The 16,642-nt window shown below is 38.3% G+C and overlaps 1 pseudogene; it reads left to right on the top strand.

The window, feature by feature from the left end:
- LOC122347969 overlaps positions 1-16,642 on the top strand; it is a 153,688-nt pseudogene that overhangs the window by 40,415 nt on the left and 96,631 nt on the right.

Raw genomic sequence — 16,642 nt, forward strand, 5'->3', positions numbered from 1 at the left:
ATGCTCGTGGGATAAAAACATTAGGTGGTATAGCCGCACCTGGCCATATGTCAGCTCTGAATTGATAATATTTTATATCAAAACAGCATTAGTAAAAGTTTAGGAAGTTAGACTAGAGTGCTCAGGGAAATACAGAAACACTTGTTTCTGCCTTTCTGGACTTATGTTTCCTATTACTTGGCATCTTTCTGTCTGCAATCTCTCACTTTATCTTTTTGCTTCCCAGTCTTTAGCCTGTGTAATAACAGATACCTGAGCCCACGGGGCTCTCCGAAGACTTACTCTGGGTTCCCAACCAAACTGTGATATATTTTTTTTTTACTTTTTCCCTTCAGTTCCAATAACTGCAAAAAATGTATGATAAAATGCTATTGCTATTCAAAATTCCAAGTTTGCTTTGTTGTTCTAGGACTGCATAATTTGGCAAAAATGTAAGTAATTAATAATTTTAGTAATTAATATGGCTATCGTAATCATTTCATTACAGTAATATTATGAATATCTCTTGATTTACATATCAGTTTTACAGTTTTTAAATGTTTATGAGTGATTCTTATCAAAAAAATTTTGTAAGGTGGCTGCAACATTTGCATTATCAAATGCACATTAAAGCGACTTAAACTCAGTATGTAGTTGCAGCGACTGTGTGGAAGAACAGCACTTAGACTTAGAAAGTACACTGTGAGCACTTTGATCTGAAACACACCACATATATTTATTTAATTACTGTAAACTGCAGCTTTTGCAGTTTGATAAATCGCTTTTAACTGTATCGTGATTTTGGTTTTATTTTGATTAGTTGTGCATCCCTATGTTCCTCAATAATAAAATGTGAATGTCTAAGCATCTAACCAGCATTAAACGTAAGTAATTTTTACCAAGCAGTGTTGATGTTTGGAAGCACCTAAACAAACACGCCCATAGCCGAACAAGCCTGCGCCCCTTATTTTGAAATCTCATTTAAGCGTGCGTATGTAACCATGGCAACGGCAGCGATCACAGAAACAAGTGAAGATAACACACAAACATGTGCCAAACAAAACACAGATGAGTTGTGTGAAACTACAGCAAAATCAAAGTTACCTGGATGAAAAAAGCATTCTCTGTTTACTATTTATGTCCTTATAGTTACACTGGTTCTACCTCTTGCCTGATCATAAACCTTCTTTTTAATGTTTTGTTCATTATAGTGGTTAAAAAGTGTTTTAAAAAAATGCTTAGTACACATTTAATTGATGTTAGATGTGTAGAAATGCATCCGTTTTACCTAATTTTAAAATGAATTATGATTAACAATACATGTAATAGTTGTATGGCCTCTTATGTTAAATGACAACAGGAAGTTCATTCTCTCCAGCAAGAGTTGAAACTATATGTGGGAGATGAATGCATGATGATTAACATTTTTGTATTAATGCGTCCTATGTCTCTAACTTACAACTATTCATCCTTTCCTCACACTTCCTCTTGTTTGCTTAATTTTTTCAGCAGGTAGAACAGCAGATATGATCAAAAGGAGTCGGGGGCTCAACAAACATAGATGTAGTTCAGCGCGTGAAATGTGTGTACCTAAAAAATACACTGTTAAAAATGCATGGCCAAACATAATAAATCCTGGGTTGGATGAATAAGTCATGGCTTGGAGTGCTCCAGAGAGGTGGAAGAGATGCACAGAGGAGGAAAAGAGAGAAAGCTCAGCAGAAAAGGGCTTAAAACGTCTGGCCCAGCAAGAGATCATAGCATTTTAGTTGAGCGGCGAGAAAAGAGAGATAAAGAGGTGAAGAAAATGAAAGAATGACTCCCTGAGCTCAGAAATGCACACAGTCCTTCTGAGAAACAGTGGGATAAAGAAAGAGATGGGGACAGTTGAATTAAAATGCTGTTGATGGTTGATTTCTCTTTGCTTGGCTTTTGGAGACAGTCTACTCGCGCGTTATTTTCTTAGGAGTTTACTTACTAATTTAACTTGTTTCGTACAAATTTACTAACGACATCACTGAAAACTTGTCTCATTAAGTTCACCTAATGTGGTCTTCTAAGAGTCGACTTAATTGACGCTGTTTAATCGTAGGTACATTCAGTTAATTGTTTCTGCTTAATCATTTCAGTTGATTCGCTCTCATTAGCTAAATTACAGTCATCATATTAATTGTATTGTCATTTGACTGATTCTGGCTCAGTCATACATGATACAGTTACCCAATATTTACGTGTGCTTAAAGCTCAGTTTTGCAGAAACAACAACTTTGTTCAAAGGGAATACTAATCATTGTAATGGTAACTGTGTATGCCCAGGTAAAAGGGGTGGGGTGTTATAAAGAGCAAAAACTTTTAATTCTTAAAAACAACTATGGTCCCTAAATTCCTTTTTTTTAAGCATACAGAATAAAATTATTTAAGTGCACTAGCTTATGTGTTTTGCCCCAGCTACGGTTCTTAGTAGCAGACACAACAACACCAAGTTGCGAGCTTTAGCTTTATTAAGGATTTATCATTCAGTCTAATTAGCTAAACCAAAAAACAAAACAAAACAACATATTAATTCAACAAGTTTCTATCAGCCGGGCAATATTTCTTTCAAATAAAGAAACACTGCGGGAGGGTATATTGTTGTTATTGTGTTTTCAGAACACATTACATACAAGTTAGTACAGCCAGTCGGATCAAAAAGTTATTTTGCAGATCATCGCATTTTACTTAATAACACTTTTACATTTTTGGTAATCTGAATACTTTTCGAAAGAATCTCCCTGCCCCTTCCTCCCTTCCTTCTTTCTTTCTTTCATTTATTTGTTTATTTTGCGAATCTTTTTCCCTACTTCCTCTTTTGTTTTGTACCAAAATGAAACATAATACATAACGCTGCCAAGAGAAGAGTCAAAGATGGCGGGAATAGAGTGTTTAAAGAGGAAAGAGAGGGACATAAGTGTGATTGAGTGAATAGGTTATCGTTCTGTACAATATATATGGAAAGAGAGAAAGAGAGCAGGGTAGAAGGAGGTATGTAAATCTATGGATGTGCAGGGTGCAGACAAAGGCAGACAGTGATGTATTAGGGGCATGTTGATGGAAAGATCAATGGATAAAGCATATGGACTCCATTCACACAGTCAGGGTTTCAGCTAGTTGATAACTGTATGAGTCTCTCCTACAGCACATACAATCCAAACTTTTGTTTCATAACTGAACTGTTTAGGAACATGAATGGCACTGGTTTTCTGCTGCAGCGTGAACAGACTCTGTGAATCGTGCCCCGCATGCATGAGACCTTCACACGCACGCATCACACACACACACACACACACACACACACACACACACACATCCGCTTCCTCCATGCAATCAGAATAGATTGAATTCCTCTCTCAATCACATATCTTTCTGTCTCTCCCTCACTATACTCCTCCTCCTCACGCCATCAGCCTTTTCTCTCAGCGGGATGGAGCAGCTACCTTACAGAGCATGTGAAATGCAAAATACATCAGTTTACACAGACACACACTCAGTCGCGATATTAAAACAATGCGTGGCGACACACTCTGAGCACAGACTCTAGCTATACCATTACAGCTTATGTTTTATTATGCATATGCTGAAGGATCCAAAAGTTTGATATCATATTAAAAAAAGGGAATTTTCCATTTAAACCTTGAAATGAACACTGTTGTATTGTTTAATATGAGGATGCATTTAAAGATTTAAATAAAGATAAATAAAGATTTATAAAGATAAATAAAGATTTTGCACTGTTTGTAGGTCACTAATCAAGTATAAGTAAACTTTAAACCAGGTCAGGTGCTAGGACTCACGACTGGTGGGGGTTAATATTTGAATAATGCTCGAAATACATTAATTGCTTTAGAATACTTTAGAATAATTAACTAACACATTAATACACTTTAATACATTTCCTATCTTTAATTAATCAAACTTTATTGTAAAATATTACATTTATTTGTTCACAAAAACACTATTAAAAATAATTAACATGACTTTGTTAGCATAAGGTTTACTACAAAAGCGGTGAGTGAATGGATTCTAAACTAAACACCTCTGATTGGCCATTGCATTTTTAGAAATGAACAAACATTGATCAATCTTTGATGTGTAAACATTGTTGTAAAATTTTTAAATTATTTGGCGCGCTTTCCAAAGCAGAAGGGCAGTGGATTGAGTGCCAACTCTATTTTGGTATGATATTATCAAAGGAAGAAAACAGATCCTAGATCAAGGGTTATGGGCGGGTTTTCCATCTACAAGCAAAAGATCATCTGGCTTTGCACAAATTTATGTTTTTAAGCATATTCGATATATCATACTGTACTGTACCCAGCTGTACATTCATTGCAGTATACTGTATGCACGTGCGTATTGACTCATAATTCAGCACACTGCAATTATTATGCAGAGCTGGTCGCACAGAATAATATATTAACAGATATAAGCATTATGCATTTGCTCAGAAGGCTTTGGTTTGTGTTTTTAACCCTTAAGCAGGAAGATAAAAAGGCATAGAAAACAAATGCGGTTTTACAAAACATTAGGAGTCAAGTAACAAAGAAAAACATTTCAACATTTTCCTTCAAAATAACATTTTTATTAAAAATTTTTACAGCTTGCAACTCCCATCCAAATAAAATGCAGCAGATTCCATTGAAGAGTTAAAGTGAAAACACAAAGATGCCCATATTAGCATTCATGCAGCAGTTATACATCAAAGAGACCTTTCCAAGATAGAGGGTGAAAAACATAGGGTGAGAGCATGTTTGATCATGTGATAAACATTTAGATTCCTACCGAGAGGCTTCCTGAGAAGGCGTATTGTTGTTAATGACAGCATTATAATTATTCTCCTCATCAATGCAGTTTTAGCTCTTGATTGTTATCTTGATTAAGTCATAGTCTTCATGATCAACATCATTATTGTTATCATCAAGCTCCATCATGTGGTCTTAGTTGTTTAATAATTCATATACACATACACATGCACGCAGACAGGAAGTTGCACAGGGCTGAGGTTTGGGGGTCGGGATGAAATCATTTATCACGGTGGTTGGTCAAAGAGGACAGTGGAATCACTAAGACCACACAGAAATGAATAATGCACACAAACACACACATCTCTCGAATGCAGTTCTTTCATCAATGCTGAAAGCTCAGTACAGGATCTGCAGTGGTCCCAAAAGTTTCTGGACACAACTGCTTATCCACATTTTAAAACTTTGCCTTTTTTCTGAACTTCACACACACACGAATCCAAGTAAAGTACTCACACGAAATGCAAAATCGTCACATCGCCTGCAAAATGAAGCACTGCATTTAAAACATCACAAACACAAAAAAGCAAAACATCAACAGCGAACTTTTGTCTCTTGTTGAAAACATATTTTGGATATGTCGTATGCACACAGTTATTCAAAACCAATGCTCTTCTGTCATGAACTCCTATGCACATTTTTGTTCTTGAAAGTGATTTGCAGAGATGTTAAAAAAATTCATTGTAAACATGAAAGCAAGATTGAAAAGCTTTTTCTTTTTTTCTTTTTACTGTAAGCATTTGTGGTTGAGAATACAGTATTACACAGGAGGAAAGGAAAGAATGTATAACTGTGTGTAGTTGTCCAGATCTGTATTTATAGACCTATCCTAAACCCAAGATTAGGATGGTGTTAAGTAAAGTTTTGGTTTAGAAATTAATTTATAAAAAGATTATTATAATAACTATTTACTGATTACAAACAGTGTAATTGATTACTGTACAAATTACTCCCTTCAAAAAGTATTACTGTCTAAATCCTATATTTACCTCGACAAGTTAATTTAAATTTATTTTAAATCTTTCAAAGTAATAGCATTAATTATCCTTCTCACAGTTGAGATTAGAATCCAATTCTCACCATTAATTATGTCTTTTGCTTCCAAAATACTCCTATTTACTGCTTATTGATTCCTAGTAAAGTAATTGTTAAGTTTTAGAAGTGAGTAGGATTAAGGATTTAGAATAAGCTCTTGCAGAATGAGACATTAATGTGTTTTTAAAATAAACAGCCAATATCCCAGTACTATTCATGCTAATCACCAACAAGTTAAAAGTGAGAATTGGACACTAGTCTTAGCAATATTCTTAATAACTTACCAAAGTATTTAAAGTGAGATGTTTACATAAAAGTGTGCATTTTGAGGTTAGATGTTAAATGTTAAATTCAATACTGTATTGTGTAGAAAGGTTCTGCAGTCTATGCGCTGTATTAAGTTCAATTACATAAGGAGTAACTGTAATTCAATTACAGAAAAATACGAGTAATCCTTTACTTTTTCAAGGGAAAAGTTATTAAATTACAGTAACTAATTATTTAGTAATTACAACAGCCAGCACTGGCAATGAGGATTGCACATGTGAGGAGTGAAGTATGAAGCACTGATGAATTAGTATGGTATTTTAAATTGGTTGTGCTTAGAAAGGGACTCAAGATACTTCATGATAGATTTTTGTGTGCAAGCAATTAAAAAAAGAGGGTAAGACTCACATTAAAATGTTATGTAATCAAATATTATACAGCATTTATTTTTAATGTATAACAGACTTACAAACAAAACAGAATGATTCTGTAAGATTGTGAGTAATTGCTGTAGTGAATATTCAGCTGTGTAATCATGGGAAACAAATAAATAATAAAAATAAATAAATATTACACATACTGTATATATAACAGTTCCTCTTCAGGAACTCAAGCCTTGTTGATGGCGCTTATAGGCAGTTCCTCCAGCGTGACCATGCTCTGAATAGTATGTGTAATCTGTCAATGGATTAAAGGCGAGACATCATGGGCAGATGACCTCATCGCTTGATAGAAAAAAATCTTGAGTAAGGAACACTGCTCTCTGTTATGTCCTGGCGCTATGGACCAGGACTTTTGAGAGCCGTGGCGGTGTTCACTGCAGTACACAGTGACCGCCTCTCCTTAGTGCCATCAGGAGATCGATCTGCCAACCCTGCCAGTGTTCCAGGGTGCAGAGGTCTCCAGCGAGCACATCTCTCAATCTCTTCGGCCCAAGAAGCGTAGCGGGGCTGAGAGGCTTACCGCCTCTGAGGGGGCTCCTAGAGCAACTAGGTTGGTTATCTCCTGCCGCTGTGCCATTTCAGAGCACCGATCTAACTACTCTGGGAAGACTTGGGAGACTGGTTCCCTTAGTGGGTCACCTGGCGGTGTGGGAGCCCCTGCCAAGCTCTGGTTTTACTTCCTGGGAGATGGCGGGGTCTGAGGGCCCTCATTTCAGTAGGAGACATCAGCAGTTCTGGTGCTTATGACTCAGGTCTTCAGAGGGCAGGCCCCTCTGGGAAAGTGGGTAACACACTTGTCTGTGCGGTGACCGTCTCTTCTCAGTGCCCTCAGAAGATCGATCTGTCAACCATGAGGACCTCTAGAGCAGCTAGTTCAGGTTGTCTCCTGCCAGCGCACCATTTCAGGACACCGAGCTAGCAGTTCTAGTGATATCAGAGGTCAGTCTTGAGAGACTGATTCCTTAGTGGATCATTTGCAGCTTGGGGCTGCCAAATGTTTCCTCTTTGGGTCCTGCACACTGTAGAAAAAGGCTACAGAATCCAGCTGAGATTGCTTCCACTGTATTTATGGGCATTCTGCCCACACTCATGGGTACAGAGCAAGCTCTGGTGATGGAACAGGAAGTAGATACTCTCCAGAGGAAGGAATCCATTGAGGTGGTTTCTCTTCACGTTAGAGGGTTCAGGTTCTATAGGCGGTACTTCATAGTTCAGAGAAGGATGGTGGGCTGATGGCCTATTTTAGATCTCAGGCTCCTGAACGCTCAGTGATGAAGCTGAAGTTCAGGATGCTCACTGTCAAACAGAGCATGTCTCAAATCAAGTCTGAGGACTGATTTGTCACATTTGATCTAAGAGATCGTATTTCACGTGTCTATCCATCCTTTGGCCTTGCATTCTCACCCTGCACGTTCTGAAGAGTGTGCATCCGCATACTCTATTACAAAGACAGATGATTTTAGCGCAGTCAATGAGAGAGGTGATCAGACATCTAGATGTCATCCTCTGTCATATAAACGTCTGGGGTTGAGACTGAAGACCAAGAAAAGTGTGCTTTCTCCAGTTTAGAGAGCCACTTATCTTGGTGTGGTGTGGGATCGACCACGATGCAGGCTCGTTTGACTACTCTGCTCACGGATCAGTCGATCCTCACTGCAGTTGCAAGAGTAAAAAGAAGGCAGGTCACTCACTGTCAAGCAGTTTCAAAGACTTCTGGACCTTATGGCAGCTGCGTCCAACAACGTACCTCTTGGTTTGCTGTACATGAGGCCACCTCAGTGGTGGCTCAGGAACAGGGGTGTTTCCCTAAGGGAAATTTGCTTTGCATGATCAAAGTGTCACGCCACTCTGTACGTGCCTTAGACATGTGGAGGAAACCCTGGTTAATACATCAGGGCCCAATGCTGAGAGCTCGTTTGTCGTCGCATAATGCTAGCAAGCGGACACGTCTCTCACATCTTGGAGAGCAGTCATGATTGGCCACTTTCGGCCCGTGGTAAAGAGATCGATATGTGTTGGTGCGCACCAACAAACCACCTCTGCTTTCGCGTCCTTGTATAAGCTGGTGCACCAGATCCTTGTGTGGGCCTGGGACAGACTCCTCTCGCAGAGAGCCATCTATATTCTAGTCAAGTTAATGTGTGGAAGCAGACATCTTATTGAAGAGGCGGGGTTGGGCCTCAGGGAATCCAGCTCCACTGGGGCTGGATGCCATTGTACAGATGTGGCCGAGGGCTCCATCTGTACTCCTTTTCCCGATCGCTCTGTTTTCCCGGAGTTCTGGAGAATCTTGCCGAGGACTCAGTCAGTTTACTACTTGTAGCGTCGTTCTGGCCGGGCCTAGTATGGTTCTCGGGCCTGGGGGCCTTCCTGGGCGGCTCTCCATGGGAGGATTCCAGTCAGGAGGACCTCCTCTCAAAAAAGCAGTGGCCACCATAATGTTCTTAGCTTCTGGTCTCTCAACTGAGGTTGTTGAGACCATCCTCTAATCCAGAGCTCCATCTACGAGGAAACTGCATGCCCTGAAGTGGAAGCTTTTCACTTCATGGTGCAGAGACCGCCAGCTTGACCCAGTTAACTGCTGGGGCGGTACAGTACTGGAGTTCATGCAGGCCAAGCTCTCTACAGGGGTCCTCACACCACCCTGAATGTTTCACGTGGTGGTGATCTCGGCCTTCCACGCCTCTCTCGGTGGACATTCATTTGGTATAGACCCCTGGTGACACGTTTGACAACCTCTGTCCAGCAGAAGCTTAACTGGATGCCATCAATACTGCTTTCGAGCCCTTTGGACTATCGCTGAGTCAAAGCGCACTCGTCACGAGGTGTGGAGGCCTCAAGGCCCTGTAATTTGGGGTCTCAATGGCCATCTGTGACGCTGCAGGATGGTCTACCCCATACGTTTGTCCGTTTATGCCAGTTGGACTTGTGATCCACTTCAGACTCTTTTTCTCTCACCCAAGCTGTCAGGTACACATACTAAGGCAGGGATTAGCAAGTCGGGGGCGTGAGCATCTTGTGGGTTCGAGTTCGGAAGAGGCGTCTCCAGGTTCTGTATGTAACCATGGTACCTCAAAAAGCAATACGCCGCATCTGTAGTCACAATTCCGACATCCCTGCCTGTGCTCCCTTCATGACAGAAGCTGAAGCTGGCTGCACTCCACATGCTTATATGCTTTCTGGCCAATAGCGTCATCCGACCATGAAGTCTCACCTATCCTTTGGACTGATTACACATACTATTACGTGTCATCAATGTGGCGTCTCTTTCCTCCTGAAGAACCATGGTTGCATACGTAACCTATTTATATAGTTATATTACATTAAATGATTGCGTATTTAAAATATTTCAAATACAGTGTTACTGTTTTTAATGGTATTTTTTCTCTCTCCCTCTCGCTCAAATTTTTGCCAAAGTGTATTTGGCCACACTTTGAATCTAACGTAATGACATTCCAACATAAGTTAACACTTTTGGCACAACTATACATTGCAGGTCTACTTTTCCCTCATCGCTCTGCCTTTCAGTCCATCTGCAGTAAAAACAGCAAGGAAAGATGATTAATTTTTTTATGAGGGAGAGACTGGTACTAACAGGGCCGAGGGGAGTGGATTGAGAGATGTACAGAGAGAAGGCGTGTCTTGATGTCTTCACTGCTTAAATGTATTCCATTCTTTCTGTATACAGCGTCTTTCCTGCAGAACCAAGGAGGTCTGGTTTGCTCACACACTCACTCCACAGACCTCCACACTAAACTGCAGCGCCACCATAATTAATTCAGTAGAGATCTGATAACTAAGTAATTACAGGTGTAGCAATGCACACACACATGCACACACATCCATGACTCTTTTTTTTTCGCTTACTGGTATGGAGTAGACATCTCTCATCTTTCTTTCTTAGAATATAGAATATTATACTATATATAAAAAACATTTTACATGTTTGGGACATTTCTCACTTTTGGTGCCATTGCTATGCCTTTGTGTTTTATTACAAATGTTGTTAAACAAAATAAATATTCACTATAAAAAGAGATTACTTGCTAGTGTTACATTACAGATCTATTTCTACCTTATCTACTGTGACTTCCTTTTTGCATAGCGTTTGTTATATTGGTATAGAAAAAGTGATACAAACCAAATTTAGGGAAATTATCCATCAGTCTTTTCATTAATTTTATCATAATTTTTGAATGTTGTAGTAGTATTCTGTCTTTTCCTATATATTTTTTCCACTTGTTTTGAGCATGCACCTCAATAAATTTAAAGGCAAAAGGGAAAAAAATCTATGGAACAAGATATTGACTGAATAAACCGGAATAGCTGTTGTGCCTTATGGGTAAATTGATCTTGTTTTAAGGATGTTTTTCCAGTGAAACAAGAATGATTATGAAAATGATTTTACGAGCGCATTCACTCAAATAACTTAAAACTGTTTGGTACAGCAGCAGAATATCTAACTTTGTATTTACATTGTAATTTCGGTCCTTCTTGAGCAAGCAGATTTATATCTGCAGAGAGCAGTAACCTGTATATTTGAGTTTGCGTCTTCCGGTTATCCCAAAGGGTGTATGTGAACACAGTGATATGACATTTATCAGTCTCATCAGTGATGGCTGTGTGCAAATATCAAAACTTCCCTTAGGGTGAGTTTCCTGTCAAAGATGAAGAGGCCTGACATGAACTGTGGTGAAGCAGGGCTGAGAGAAAAGCAAACGTGATGTAACAGCAACATGTTGACCTGACATGCTTTGCCGAAAGTGATGCACCCTTGTTAGATATGTCTTTTAACTCTGAAATAATAATGGCAGCTGCACGCTGACCTGCTCATTTTAGATTATTGCAGCTCAGAGGCCCAACTCGCATTGGGCTCATCAGATAAAAGGTGCCAGCATTGATAGCTGTCTGCCTGTTTTTTTGTCTTGTGCTACAGCATGAAGCCTCTTAATTGAATGCATCATGACTGAAACTGCAAAAACAATGTCTTTGGAAAAACAATAACAGTGTCACGAGAGAGAGAGAGAGTGAGTGAGAGAGATGGAGCTGTCTGATCACGATTTGTCTAGAGTGTTATATAAAAGGTCAGATTGGTGTTTCCATAGCGATGGGTGATTGACAGGTGTTTTAGTGGAAGCATGGCAATGATAACATAACCTCTAACCCTGTAAAGGTCTATTTTGTTATGAATGGAAGGTAGATGTGTGTGCAAGTGGCGTGTTCTTTCTATTTTCTCTCATTTAGTCTCTGTTTTTTGAAGGTTATTCTCTCGCTCTGTTTTAATTATTGTGTAAATGAGTTATTTGTGTATTCATGCTGGAGAAATGCACTGAGTCGATGTATGAGTATGTCTGTAAGTTTCAATTGTGGACTGAAGAAATATTCAATTCAACAGTGAACTCAAATGCATTAAGTTGCCGTTCATACAACACTCAACATGCAACATAATTAGCAGTGTGCTAATGTAACTAATGTTCTGTATTTAATTGCTGGCAGTTTGACAGTTATTATACAACATCAAGCAGTATAATTTTTATATCACGGTAGCCCTTGAAACGCCAACATAACAGAAAGTAATTAAATCCCAACATATAAGAACACTAACAAGACGCTTACTTACTTTTCTTGCTCAAAGATGCATAAAATAACAGTAATTTAAACAGCATCAGTTCCATGCAAAGCAGTAGTCGTAATAGATTGCATGCAGTGAAAGTAAAATACGGTTAAAAACACTGAAGAATTGTTTTGCATGAGGGTCATTAACTAAATTGAGCAAGCAGTAGAAATCATTTTTAAAGTGCATGTACCCACCTCTTAATCTCTGTCTAGTTTAAGAAAATACATTGCTAAATCATAAGGCCACAAGTGAAAATGCTGCTGTTTTTAATTTGTTGAGTGTAAAACCCTTTCAGGTTCTATTAAAAGGTGTCATAAATGCATTGATACAATGTGTTAAATTGTTCTCTGATATCTACATATTTAAGGTATTTAGCTATTATACTGTAATTATACTGTAAATAAATCACGGGCAACAGGGAGCCGCGTGAAACGGCTATTAATACGCTGGACAGTGACATTGGAAAACGCTTACTAAGGTATAAGATTGCTTTTCACTTTCATCTCATTCACTTTCAAGATTCACGATCACATGCACGTTTATACAGCTGGTATAACTTAACTTATTATTCAATTACCTACAGAACTTCCTAAAGGCTGGCTGTAATCAGGCACCGCTAGATTTTGTGTACATTCGCCAGATAGTTGGCGTTATTTAGTAATACCAAAGGTATTCAAGTCACAGTGCGATTGCTATGGCACTGTGTTTCAGTGGTCTTTTTAATGCAAAGATTTATTTTGTTCACCTATAATAGAACTGTAATGTTAAAAGTGTTTTATTTGGCACAGCTTATTTTTCTTAATGTTGTTTATTGGCACCTTATTTTTCTGTTGTTTGCAATATGAATATAAATTAAAAAGGAGGAGGTGATGTGCTGTGCCTCAAGTGATTAAATACATTCAAATTGACAGTGAAGAATTTTACACAGAAGTAGAATTTTTGTGTTGTGATGAACTTGTTCATCCTGTTTTTAGACAAAACAGAAAAGAAAATACAGACACCAACATTTTTGAACTGTAGTGTATATATTTGCTTTTTAAAGAACATTCATCTTACATGCAAGTAAAAAAAAAAAAAATTGCAAAGTGCACATTTTAAATGTTATTTTTAGGAAACGATTGAATGGATTTTTACCATTTCTACATCACTCATCTCTCTCTCTCTCTCCTCTCTCTATCTCTCTTTGTACTTTTTGCCTCATTTATTTTATCCTATTATTTTACACCTCTCTTTAATCTTTATCTTTGTAATATTCATCTAATTTCTCTTTCTCTCGCTCTCATTTTTTTAAACACACACACACTGTCCCAGTTGCTGACGTGTTTTCACACATCCTCAGTTTCAATTTAGATTTGTTAATTTCCTCTCCTAGTATGTTTTTTCAGCCACAGTGTAGTTTGTCACTGTTCATTTCTCTTTCTTCTCATCCTGTCTCTATAGACTCCATCACTACATCTCTCCTCACCACCTCTCTTTGCTCCTCTGTTCCATATATTTGCCTGAATCTGTTTCGCTGTATATGCTCTGTCTAAACATATTTGTTATGTCTCATGAGGGATATTGTTTTCCTTCCATCCCTTTCTAATAACCCGCTTTTTCCCCCTAGATTATCCTTCCTCTCTATTTCTCTCTCACTAGCATGCCATATCCCTTGTCCTCCTCTTATGCTGTACTTTCCGTCCTTCTTTTCGCCTACTCACTGTCATTCTTCTTTTTGGGCAGCGCTGTTTTACAGCTATACAGTCTAATACAGGCTAACATGTTTAGAAAGGCTTTCTCCCTGACTTAACACGTTTCAAAGCCGCAGGATCGAGGATCTGTATGTGAGTGCTTTATATGCTCAAGGGTTGTTGTTTTTTTCTTCATCCCTCTTTAATATGTAATGTTACAGTCAGTCCCGGACAGATGTCAGACATAGTGGTATGTATACATATAGTAAGTTGTTCTGGCTGCTAAGAATTGCAGCACAATATGGTATGACTTTCGTGACAAAATACAATGACAAAAATAATAACAGAACAGTGTAGCGTAAACATATTTGAAATGTTTTTAAATGTTAAAATGAAAAACTGCATAACACAACAGGGCATGATTTTGTGAACAAACTAGTTCAGGCTCAGACATGGCTTCCAAGTCACTATAATGCGCTTTATTAATGATCTAGAACTCTCAAACATGTTCCTTGAGCCCTCCAACTAAACTCTGTTTAAAAAATTATTTGTATTTGTAATCCTATATATATATATATATATATATATATATATATATATATATATATATATATATATATATATATATATATAATGTGGTTACAAGATCTTTAGTGATAATAGACCAAATATTTAGTGAGTACAAAGCTTATTAGACAAGATACTTTTTCAAATTTTCAGGCTTTTATATACACACATGGACTAATTGGAAAATAAGGCACTGGTCAGGGCAATCAGGTCAACAAAGTAAAATCGCACTGACAACAGAAAACCACAAGATACTATCCAATTAAAGCTCACCAACAAAGATAAACTTTAGACACTCTCGTTCCTTCTCATTCATTTACGTCTCACGTGCTTAAGTATGTTAAATTCTTCGGTTTTTCTAATTGTTACCTTTTAAAAGGGCACAGACCCTTTTTAAAAATCCATTGTTCTCTCCTCTTTTTCTTTGGTTGGTACACCAGGAGTTTGGCACCAGGCTCTGCCCTTTTAGTGACGGAGTACAGCTGAAGTGGCAGCATCCTAAAGGGAGGGGGATAGAGGGAGGGGAGACTGTGGTTATCAGCACTAACAGATGGGTAGTCCCTGCATTCAGTGTAAGGAGACGGAGACCCCTTTCAGAAATAGGGAGACAGAGGCAGTCACAAGGAGGTGACAGGGCCAAGAAAAGAAGGAAAGAGAGTTATGAGCACTTCAGTCTCATATCAGCATGCTGGTGCATGGAGGGTTGCACTGTGAAAGTGAGAATGCGTAATCCTTTTTGTTAAGAATGCATTATAATTTAGTTGTACAGTATGTGTTTGTGGCGTTATTTGTTGTCATTTCACATTTATAGACTTGTGTGTGTGAATACGATGAGTTTAATCTTTTGCGTGTGTGTGTGTGTGTGTGTGTGTGTGTGTGTTGGTTTCTGCATAGTCCTGTGTATCCAGGCAGCTGTCAGTAGGCATAAAGTCAGGTCCACATCGCATCTAATTCTGGCCAAGAAACGCCCACTCAGACAGGAAGAAACCAGCCACACTTTGTTTCATTTTATATACTACTTAGAGTTTATTTGAAATAGATTATACTGTGCCGATATACACATTTATCCATGTATTTTTTTTTCCAACCTAAGAACTAAATACTTATTTAATTAATTATTTATTATTTAACTATCATGAATAAACAAACGAACTGTCGAAGTGTTTAAAATCGGAACAAATACGGGCGTTTATTAATCTAGGTTATTGTTAATTTATAAATGCACTAATACATAATTAATATTTCAAGTTGTGTAAGCTAACATTATTTCTAACAAACATGAATTAACAATGAATAATACTTTATTTAATATTAGCATACAGCCACTTCAATTTGGCAGTCTAGTGAAATCAAATATTGAAACGACAAGAATGAACAGTTATTTGCCTCATCGGGTTATTGTTACTTTTTCATCATCACAAAAATTCAGAATCTGTAGTAAATCTAAATATATATATCTCTGGGTTAGCCTCCATTAGTGTTTGGATATGGGATATTTATGCAAAAGTATTTATCATTGTTTATCGTACTAGTGCACCTGAAGTGTTATCTAATAGCTTAGACTGAACAACCTGTTTACGCTGTGCATCAAACGAGACAGATTATAATAAATATTACATATTAAAAATGATAGAACTGAATTTTAATGTGCTGTATGCATCGCTTTCGTGAGAATAATGTTTGAGGTCAAGTGTTACGGTAAAGCTAATTTCTAATGCATTTGCAAAGCTGCTCGATGGACTTTTTCTCGACAAGGACAAGGTGCTTCCCCATATGTATGTCTGTCATGTGCACATCAAGTCTCCCGTGTCTAGTAACCTAGTTAACAACTTGACACTTGTCTCTGAGCAAAACAAGTGACAGTCAAAAAAACGCTTGTGATGGGTATGAACGTCTCCATGCAGAGCTTTTTTCAGCACAGCTGCCTCTCAGCGGAGTACGCTATGGACAGCTGGGACATCTGCTTCTCTCTTATCTCATCAGAGTGAATGGAACGGACCGTGAGAATGCAGGGAGCGATAGCATCATGGACTGGCTTTACTGTCTGCTCCTGGATTCTGTATGTAATAGAAAGAAATGAAGACAACAAACAGACAATGCAGGTAGAAAAGGCAGAGAGATGAGATAGAGAGACAGACAGGAGAGGTGGCCCAAAGGACATTTTGTGAATGTATGGAGAGGAGCAAGAGGCTGACAGATGAAAACGGCTCTCCATCATCTTGCTCT

This window comes from Puntigrus tetrazona, chromosome 7, assembly GCF_018831695.1.
Source record: "Puntigrus tetrazona isolate hp1 chromosome 7, ASM1883169v1, whole genome shotgun sequence".
NCBI classification, from domain to species: Eukaryota; Metazoa; Chordata; class Actinopteri; order Cypriniformes; family Cyprinidae; genus Puntigrus; species Puntigrus tetrazona.